This window comes from Elephantulus edwardii, unplaced genomic scaffold (genome assembly GCF_000299155.1).
Source record: "Elephantulus edwardii isolate Elephantulus edwardi_28Jun2011 unplaced genomic scaffold, EleEdw1.0 scaffold00297, whole genome shotgun sequence".
Taxonomy (NCBI): domain Eukaryota; kingdom Metazoa; phylum Chordata; class Mammalia; order Macroscelidea; family Macroscelididae; genus Elephantulus; species Elephantulus edwardii.
Window position 1 is genome coordinate 727,165 of NW_006400047.1, and position 10,201 is coordinate 737,365.

The window sequence follows — 10,201 nt, forward strand, 5'->3', positions numbered from 1 at the left end:
AGTTGTTTTTCCATTACCCATTTGGCAGCAATTCAAAGCTGCTCACACATACCCTTTTAAAACAGTGAGAGCAATTTACTAAGTGTGGAGTGTCATCAGAGTCCTGTAGCTAGTCACCCGGATATGTATCAATAGGAACCACTAAACCTTAAATGAACAGGAACTGAAACAAGCCGTGGAATGGCTGATCTGAAGCTTTTCTGTATTACCTTGCTCCAAAGATGAATATTCACACCTAAAGACTGACAGTAAAGAAACTTACCAAAACTGGGGTGTAACATGCAGGAAATCATGTTCAGGGGCAGCAGCTGTAGCCAGACCCCAAGCCAGACCATCCCTGTCACTTTCTGGGTGGTCCTGCAGCTGCCACCCTCCCCACCCCCACCCTCTGGTAACACACTTTTCAGCACTACTCTGAGGTGGTGCCAGGATCATCTATGACTGGAAATTCCTTATGAGGTGTCAGAACTCACCTGTGGGCAAAACACCCCCTCAGGACTTGCCCACAATTCCTGGAGTCATCAGTCCTGCCAGTGAGGAATCCCTCATAGTGCCTGGCAGAGCCACCTACACAACAGTCCTGAAGATAAGTGAGTGAGAGTCCAAGAGTCACAGTTTCAGAAGAACATTTAAAGGACCGGCCATTGGAGTCAATGATGCCTCCTCCTGGGTTCCTCTGGCTTTTCTTGGGAGAAGAACCACACCAGCTGGGGCTCATGAGCATTATCATCCATGGCAAACATTGGGGGTGTGGGGTTGGACACCTCAGCCTTCTCCCTCACTCAGGACATCTGTTCCCCTTTCCCTTACTGAATGCCAGCAGACACCTCAAGTGTCTCACCCAAGGGGTGACTCCAGGGTGTACCCCTGCAGCTAAGGAACTGCAAGTGGACACTGGGGAGCCCTCCTGAATGACGATCTTGCTCTTAGAGCTCCACCTTCTAGGTTGTCCCTTCTTAGAATGGCATACAGTGGGAAAGAATCCCTAGCCCTCCTTTCCTCAGAGAGGAAATAAAAGTCATCTTCTTAAAAAAAAAGTCATCTTCTTGGTGTAAAAAAACAAAACAAAACCTCCCACAACAAACCTTGCCCAAAAATCACCCGTAAAACTTGCCAAAATGGAAATATTTAATAGAGAACAGGAGTATTTGCTAGATACAGCTGGTTAATATACATAATCCCTTTCTACGATGGCCGAAAGCGAAGAAGGAAGCCCCTGCCCCTCCCAAAACTGAAGCCAAAGCAAAGGCATTGAAGGCCAAGGCAGTCCTGAAGGGCGTCCACAGCCAAAAAAAAAAAAGAAGATCCGCACGTCACCCACGTTCTGGCGTCCTAAGACGCTGAGACTCCGACAGCAGCCCAAATACCACCGGAAGAGCGCTCCCAGGAGAAACAAGCGTGACCACTATGCCATCATCAAATTTCCCCTGACCACTGAGTCAGCCATGAAGAAGATAGAAGATAACAACACACTTGTGTTCATTGTGGATGTCAAGGCCAATAAGCACCAAATGAAACAAGCTGTAAAGAAGCTCTATGACATTGATGTGGCCAAGGTCAACACTTTGATTAGGCCTGATGGAGAGAAGAAGGCCTATGTTTGACTTGCTCCTGATTATGATGCTTTGGATGTTGCCAACAAAATTGGGATCATCTAAACTGAGTCCAGCGGGCTAATTCTAAATGTAATATAAATTTTTCTCACACACACACACACAAATATACATAATCCATCCCCTCAAGATACTAGTCTAATGGCAAAGACAGATAAGTGACATTTCTAGTACACATAGTAAGGGCTGTACGCTATGTAGTCTAGCAGAGGTTTGTGTCAAGAGAATTTTGGGAGTAGAGAAATATTTGGAGTGTTGATCAAGAACCAGATTCCAAAGGGACAAGGATAGAGATGGTTCAGTGGCAGATTTCTCACCTTCCATATAGTCATCACATGCCAAGTCTGTGGAGACTTGCAGGTTCTATGACACAGAAGTAGCTTCAGCAGAGCTTCAAGGCTAAGACAGTCTAGTGAAGAAAGGTCTAGTGTTTAATTTAACAGTCTGCTCTTAATCATGTAAGGATTTGCCATGAGTTGGGGGGAGGCATCTCAAAGACAACTAGCAACAGTGTGTTGTGCCAGAGAACATAAACGTTAGATAGTGGGTCTGTTTCCCTCCCTCCCTCCCTCCCATCTCTCATTGCTTAGGTCAGAACTGGCTCATGGCTGACCCTCCAGCAGGTTTCTGAGGTTACAGGTTGCACGGGAGGAGACTGCCTATCTTTCTCCCTTGAGATGATGGTAGATTCAGATCACCTGAGAGGTGCAGCCTTTGGATTATGGCTTATGTAACCAGAGCTCCCTAGATGTTGGATAGGAGAAGCTATTGAAGATTTTTTAAACCAAGACATAATGGAGAGGACATGTACCATTTCATTTGTCTACTGCCTTCCTATATATGTTACCTAGGAAGGCCCTCCTCTGTTTACTACCACTTAGCTATAATTGCCATTGTTTCAGAACCAGCTCACAGCAGACTCTTCTCTAGCAGGTGTTCAAAAGACCCTCCCTTTCTAGAAAGCCACATGTTAACAGTAGTGGATCCCTGACAATCATTCTGTGACGTTTATCTCAGCCAAGTTGAATGGGAATATGCCCTTGATCAAACTGACCACTCACGGTCTCATCCCAGATCTGGCTTTCTGGCCTTGAGTACACTATGCAGATCAAAAGTGAGAGACTAATCACTTCTCGGGTTGTTGGACCTGCAACAATCTGAGAAATCTCAGGGGTTGCTGGTGAGCATAATTTCCGGCAGGTGCAGTGGTGAGTCACTGGGAACCTGCAGAGAGAGGAATAAAGCCAGTGTGATGGACAGAGTGAAAGAAGAGAGTCCATATGTCCTCACCTTGCAATCTATTCCTGAGCACTGCGTTTCTTCAGGAGAAACTCTCACCTTCTAATGAACTCATTTTTAAGCTCATTCAAGTAGGATTCTGTTACCGGCAATTAAATGAATCCTAAAACCATCTCACCCTGGCAATAACAGCACAGATAAAAAAAAAATAGAACAACAAATTCTGGCAAGGATGTAGGAAGATTGATACTCTCTAAATACCCTGGTGGGCTTTCAAAGTATTGCCACTGTGGGAAATATTATAATGCATCCTTAAAAAGCTAGAAATAGAAATACCATATGATATTTGTGACTCTGCTCCTAGGTATAGTACCACTTAGCCCTTATTGCTATTGAGTCCGACAGCTCATAGCTGACTCTCCTGTAGTAGGTTTTTGAGAGGCTACAAATTGTGTGGGAGATTACCCATCGTTCTGCCACAGCTGCTGGTGGCCTTGAATGGGCAAAAAGCCTTTGAGGTAACAGTGCAACTCCCCACTAACTATGCCACAAGAGTTCCCAGAGAAGTAAGATTTGTGACACAAGTAGACACATGAACATTCATGTTTGCCACTGCATTATACACAAGAGCAAAAAACAAACAAACACCACCACAACAAACCTTGGAATAAACCTAAGTAGGTAAATGATGGTATGTACATAGACTAGAATGCTACATAAAGATGATGATAATAGTAATAAGTTAGTGAAACATCTCACAGCATTGATGAATCATCTCGAAGGCACGCAGTTCAAATCCACCTGATGCTCTGAGGGAGAAGGTTGGGCAATCTCCTCCCATGCGATTAACTGCCTCTGAATACCTGACAGTAGGTCAGCTATGGGTCAGTTCTGACTCAACAGATGGTACACAACAACTAATATTAGGTCAGTAGTTCCAACATGTGAAGGTTTATAGCATTAGAAACCCTATGGAATAGTTCTATTCTCTCCCACAAGGTATCTGTGAGTCAAATGAACTCAATGATGTTTTATCTGGTTTTGGGTGGGATACATATGTGTATATGTGTGTGTGTGTGTGTGTGTGTGTGTGTGTGTGTGTATGTGGAGAGTAAAATTTTTATCCATTTGTTTACAATTGCAGGAGAGCATGGTGGAAAATACTGATGAAAATATTTTTAAAAGAAAGAAGGGACTGAAGTGGAAGAAGAGAAAAAATGCAGGGCAGCAGAGATCAGTGGATGGATGGTAGGGTAAAAGGATAGGCAAGGTACAGTGAAAGTTTGATGAGACATTGTGATAAAAAGCTTTGATCAATTGTAATTAATGTTATAAAACAAAATGTATGTGAATGATATATATGAATGAAATCCAATGAAAATTGTAAATAGCTTACTGTTGACATAATTACATCATTTCAATGGTCTAGGAGAACTGAGTTTAACAAAACAACCATCTAAAGAATTGTTCCCATTAACTGTTTATTCCCCAAAATAAACACCTACTTTTGTTGGATAAAAAATGCTTTGCAAGATAGTCTATTACAAAAGAGCCTAGGAAGTTTATTTTTAACTATGTGTTTTTAAGGCTGGCAAATTCAGCCCTTATATGGGTGTATTCATGCCTGGTTAGATTTAGCCAGACTCACAGTGGAGAGAGAAAGCATATGAAGATACAGAACAAGGTAGTTGAGGCCAGGAAAAGAGCAGGGCCAGTATCCACCACTCCTGTATAGGGATGGGTGTGTGTGTGTGTGTGTGTGTGTGTGTGTGTGTTCAGATGTGAAAATGCCTGAAGGTATCCTGTTTTTGATAGTCCCACAGACACCAGAAGCTCAAAGCTTTCAAAATGGAAATTATTTCTTCCCCCAGCTTGCAACACTCCTGGGTATCTTGGGAAATCTGCCTTTCATCCAGTTCCCCAAACCAGAAATATGAATGTCATCTGTAATTTCTCTTTCCTTCTTGCCACATTCCACGAGGCACAGACCCCAGCAGATTTCACTTTTTTAAAAATTATTATTATTTTGTGTGTGTGTGTGTGTGTGCTGTCAAATCGGATCTGACAGGCACAGGAGGAGATTGTCCCTTTTCCCCGCAGAGCATCTGGTGGATTTGAACCCTGCGCCTCTGGGATTGCAGTGCAGCTTCTTGCCACTAGGCCACCAGAGCTCCCCTCAGATTTCACTCTTAAGTAATCTTATTTTCCATTCCTCTCAATACTCATTATCAGTGCCTCACTCCAGGGCAGGCCCTTTCTCCAGGTGAGAAACTCCCTCACCCGGATTCCTGGACATCCATGCCTTACAGTTAGTTCCTCAGCAAACTCCTTTATGCTCCCTGACTCCCAATTTCTAGAATCAAACTTTGGTCTGTTCCTCCACACATATCTTTCTCTCCAGTTAGATTCCATTATACTTGTTGTTGTTATGTGCCGTCGAGTCGCTTGCGACTCATAGCGACCCTATGTACAACAGCCCTAAACTCCGTTCTGTCCTGTGCCAATCGCACTGTCTCTGACACTCCCATCACAATTATCCCAGTCACTGAACACATTTTATTTTATTCTTGAAGCCCTCCTTGTCGCCCAAGCTACCTAAGTCCACCTTGGCCCTGTATTGTTTGGAGAGCCAATCCCTCCCTCCACCTTCAGACTCTGTTATGTTATCACTCGTCCTGCATTTGTTGTTTCTGTCTTCTTACCTTGTCCACCTCTCTCTTCTCCTGACACCCCCCGCCCCCAACAGACTGAAATCCCGTTTGTTACACACCTCTAAGCATGGCAGGGTTTCCTCCTAACACATCTCAAAACTCTAAACTTTGTCATTCTATAATGTGTGTGTGGCCCTTTTTGAACGTGCTGTCGTAGCTGGCCTGCAGCAAGCGCTGGGAAGCGAGAGCAAGCGAATGAATGAATGAACGAGCGTCTCCGGGCGCCGCGGCCGGCCCGCTGGGGGAAGGGAAGGTCTGCGCTGCCTGGGACCCCGCGCGCCGCCGGAAGCGCCGCTGGCCTCCTCCCCGCAGCGGCCGCCTTATCTGAGCGCCGGCGAGGTCGCTAGAGGAGTCGCCGGGAAGGACGCGGCGGCATGGGCCGGGAGCCTCCGGGCGCGGACCGTCCGCCGCCGCGCCACCTGCTGCGGCTCCTGCTGCTGCTCGGCTGGGCCTGCGGCGCCACCTCAGCGCCGAGCACTGACGGTAAGTGCGGCCGGGGACCGGAGGCAGGCGGCGCGGGGGCTCGGGCCGCGAGAACGTGGCGCGCGCCGGGCCCGCTTCCCCACCCCTGGGCCGGGCCGCGCGGAGTCTGGTGGGGCGTGGAGTGCAGGTTTGGGATCCGGAAGGCGGAGCTCGAGGAAGCAGGAGGAGCTCCCCGCTGGCTTTCGGAAACCTCCGGCGTCCAGGTGGCTTCGCAAGAGTCCCGGGGCCGGTCGCCCACCCCGCGGGGACCTGTGGCCGGGTGGGGGCTGGGCGCGCGCCGGCCTGGGAGCCGCGCCCTGCCCGCAAGGGCGTTCCGGCTGCACTGTCACCCTTCCGGCTCTGCTGTGGCTTTTCAACTGCAACTTCTTGACCCAGAGCAATCCTTCTGCCTACCCTTCGTTATGTTTTCACTTTTGTGCAGAAGCGAAAGCTCATATGGTGAGAAGGAAGTTAAGAACGTTTACAAGAACCTAGCGTTCATGCTTTCATTTACTCAGCAGACAGTATTTGAATAGCTGCTCTCCTAGAGCCGGACGCTTTGCTAGTCCTCGTTGAACTCAAGTCTGGGGAAGAAAAGAACAAGCCATTTCTAGACAGCTGGAGTAGCATTTCTCCTTGCAAAATGCCGAGCTGAGTATAGTAGGAGTTAAAAAGGAGTCCAGCACAAGGGACTTGACGTTCACACAAATAATTGTAGTAGTAGGCAAAATGCCCAGTGCTCTGAAAAGGTGGCCAGACTACTGCTAGGTGACCTCATGGAAGACAGACTTGACCTGAGTCAGGGTTACTAATATTTGGATATGGAAGGATGGGAAAAGGCATCCTGGCTCATAGCAGAGGGCAGTCAATTCTCCAACAAGTATGTGTGGAATTGAAGAATTGCTGTCTGAAAGAAGGCAGAAAAACCTGAGGCGTGTAGTGCACTTTAGCGGATATACATGAGAGGAATGGAAGTGGATGTAGAGAAGCAGATTGTGTTTACAGGAGGCAGAGAGCCTCCATTGACAAACTGAGGCGTTTGGTCTTAGCTGTTCCTGGGCGGTGGGAAGCCATTGGGAAAACCATTGCAAGTTTTCTAACAGGACATGAGTGTGTAAAGGAGACACAAGCTCCCTTGATAAAATAAAACAGTGATCTTGAAATGGAGAGAATTTTCTGTTTGTGGACCTATTAGGGTGAGGGGACATTTGAGGCCTTGACTTTTATCCCCACCCTCAATTCTCTTTATTTTGGAAATTTTTGTCTTCACTAATAGATGTTTCTCTTCATAAATCAGCATATTTAATTTAATTTATTTTTTTTTACATCAGAGGCTCAGACTCTAAACTCTTTCCCTAATTTGTTCTCACATTCCACAGCAGTTGTACAAAAGGGCTGGCAGAAGCTTCGGGATCTTCCTGTTTAGCCTAAGAAATAGTTCCACCTGTCCTGTTGAATTGATGGTTTAAGATGATTGAACACAGTTCGATCACCCGAAGTAATTTATAACCACTGAAAGCCTATGGGGTGAATTTTGGGAAATGAAAGTCAGTATTCATTAACATAACTAGAAAAGTAAAAGGTGGTATACCCATATAATGGATTATTACTCAGTCATAAAAAGAAATGAAGTTCTCATTGATACACTGAGGAAATAAATCAGGCACAAAAGGACAGATATTGACTGATTCCACTCATAGGAAATAGATAAGATAGGCAAATTTATAGAGACAGGAAAATTGGATTAAATAGAGTCTCTTGTGGCCTGGGTGGAGAGCAATAGGGAGTTATTGCTTAATGACTGGAGTTTCTGTTGGAGATGATCAAAAATTCTGGAAGTAGGTAGTGGTGATGGTTGCATAACATTGTAAATATACATAGTGCCATTGTACAATTCACTAAATGAACCATACACTTTAAATGGTTAAAATTATCAATTACGTATGTCATTCCCATATGCACAAGATTTAAAGGAGAAAATGTAGCTTTCTGTTAGGCTGATCAGTTCAGCGTAACATTTTGAGAATACCAACACAAGCACTCTTTAGATCATTGCTTGTCAAGAGGAAGAGATTGAAAAATACAAAAAGAAATGAGGTAATTCATGAAACCAGGCAAAATGTGTGTTTGGATTACAGATGGGAGAGATGAGTGTCTGAAAGCTGTGGGAAGAACAGTGAAGAAATGTTTCTTTTCTCTCGCAGTTATCTTTTAGTGAGTGCTGGTCGTATTTCAAAACCAGCCCAGTTGTCCTCTCTCCTGGAAAGCTTGTTGGAATTACCCCTTCTGGCAACACCAGTGACACCAGGCCCACTTGGTTGTATACTCATGTCATGTTGTTGTTGTTACGTGTCATCGAGTTGTCTGCAACTCATAGTGACCCTATGTACAGCAGCTGCCTGAGCCAGTCTCACCAATTCTGACACTCCAACCCCCATTGCCTCAGTTACTGTATCAATCTGTCTCATCTGGGGTCTTCCTCTCTTGTGCTGTCCCTTCACCCTTCTAATCATGATATCCTCCTCCAGGACCAGTCTTTCCTAGCCATATGCCCAAATATACTGCAGTGTAATTGTTTAGTGGAATGAAACTTGTAGATTCTCAGTCCACTATGATTCATACTGGGAATTTTTAAAAAATAAAATGTTTTCTTTTGTGATTTTAATGAAAGTTTACAGAAAAGTTAGATTTGCATTCATTCATTGCTGCACATTTTACCCCTTCTCCCTCCCCAGTTCACTTTTTTATTGTTAAATATTCATTCAATACCTTCCTCTCCCCACCTGTCCTCTTTGCAATGTACCTCTTATTCTGGGCTGATGTCGTACATATAATTCTTAATAACATAAACCTTTAAAACAGTTCTCAAATTAGGAATTTTGTAATATTCATTGTTGTTGTTGTTGTTACGTGCTGTCGAGTCACCTGCGACCTATGTATAACAGCTCTGAACCCTGCTCTCTTGAGTCAACCTTATTGTCTCTGACACCTACCTCCATTACCCTAGCCACTCAGTCAATCCATCTCATCCAGGGTCTTCCTCTCCTGCGCTGACCCTCCACCCTCCCAAGCATAATGTCGCTTTCCAAGGGCCCAAACTATGACAGACAGAGCTTTAAATTCCTTGCCTTCAAGGAGCAGCCTGGTTTCACTTAATTGACATCAGAGATGCCTGGGGAAGAAGGAAAGTGGAGAAGCCCAATTCCGATGTCCTGAGTGTGAGGACAGTGTGAGACCTACACTTGGTAGGGTAGGAGGGTGTTGGTAGGTGGGTGGGGTACCAGGCCTTAGGGGAACAGAGAGGTTTGGAATGGGGAAAGAGGTGGAACCGGTTAGTCTAGTTCTTTAACCTTTCTCTGGCATTATTCTGAATCTGGGAGTGGTTGTGGGACTTGTTGGCTCAGGCCTGACTAAGGTTTGGGAAGGCCAGAAGGGGTGGGATGGGGCCCTTGTGAAACACAGGAAGAAATAGAGAGATTTTGGGGCAATGGTTCTTACAGTATAAACTGTGTTTGAATTTCCTAATCCTGAATTTCTTAAGCTTAGTCTTAAATCTGTCATTATGAATCAGAGTACCATATTTACTCTTCAGTGCAAGAAAGAGAAATGAGGAGGGCTAGAAAGAATAAAATCTGTGCTATGACTTAAATTTGCTCAGAGTAAGGGAGCAAGATTAGAGCTGTTGGAGAAATCTCCACTGCTGCCTATTTTCAGTTTCCAGGCTCCTCAGTCCTGGGCATGTCCTCACGTCCTCAGCCTACTGGACAGATTGTAAAATGGACTTCTAGGTCTCGGGTGCCCAAGGTATTAAGTGGTCTGTTGGTACTAGCTCTGCAGAGAAGGAAGGGGAAGCATTTTACAACCTGCTGGAGACAGTGAGTCAGGTCTAAGACAAGTGTGTGAAAAAACTGGGGTGGGGGTATTAGTGGATAACATTCAACCTGAGCTTAGGGTGTGGCCTACGTGATTGGCTGCAGAACTCAACACTCCTAATTGAAGGTGTCGAGATTGGGCCACTCAGTGTGGGCTGGTTTGTGGTCTGGAGGCCTGCAATGGTAAGCAGATCTTAGTTTTAAACACAAGGAAGTGAACAGAGAAAGGCAAAGGAAGCTGAGGATTCTGTCAGCCATTTTACCTGTGATAGTTCACATTGTCCTACAAGGGTTGTATTACTTG

General features: G+C 45.3%; 1 pseudogene; it reads left to right on the forward strand.

The window, feature by feature from the left end:
- The first annotated feature begins 291 nt into the window (after nucleotides 1-291).
- Nucleotides 292-633, forward strand: LOC102870372 (annotated as a pseudogene).
- The last annotated feature ends 9,568 nt before the right edge of the window (nucleotides 634-10,201 follow it).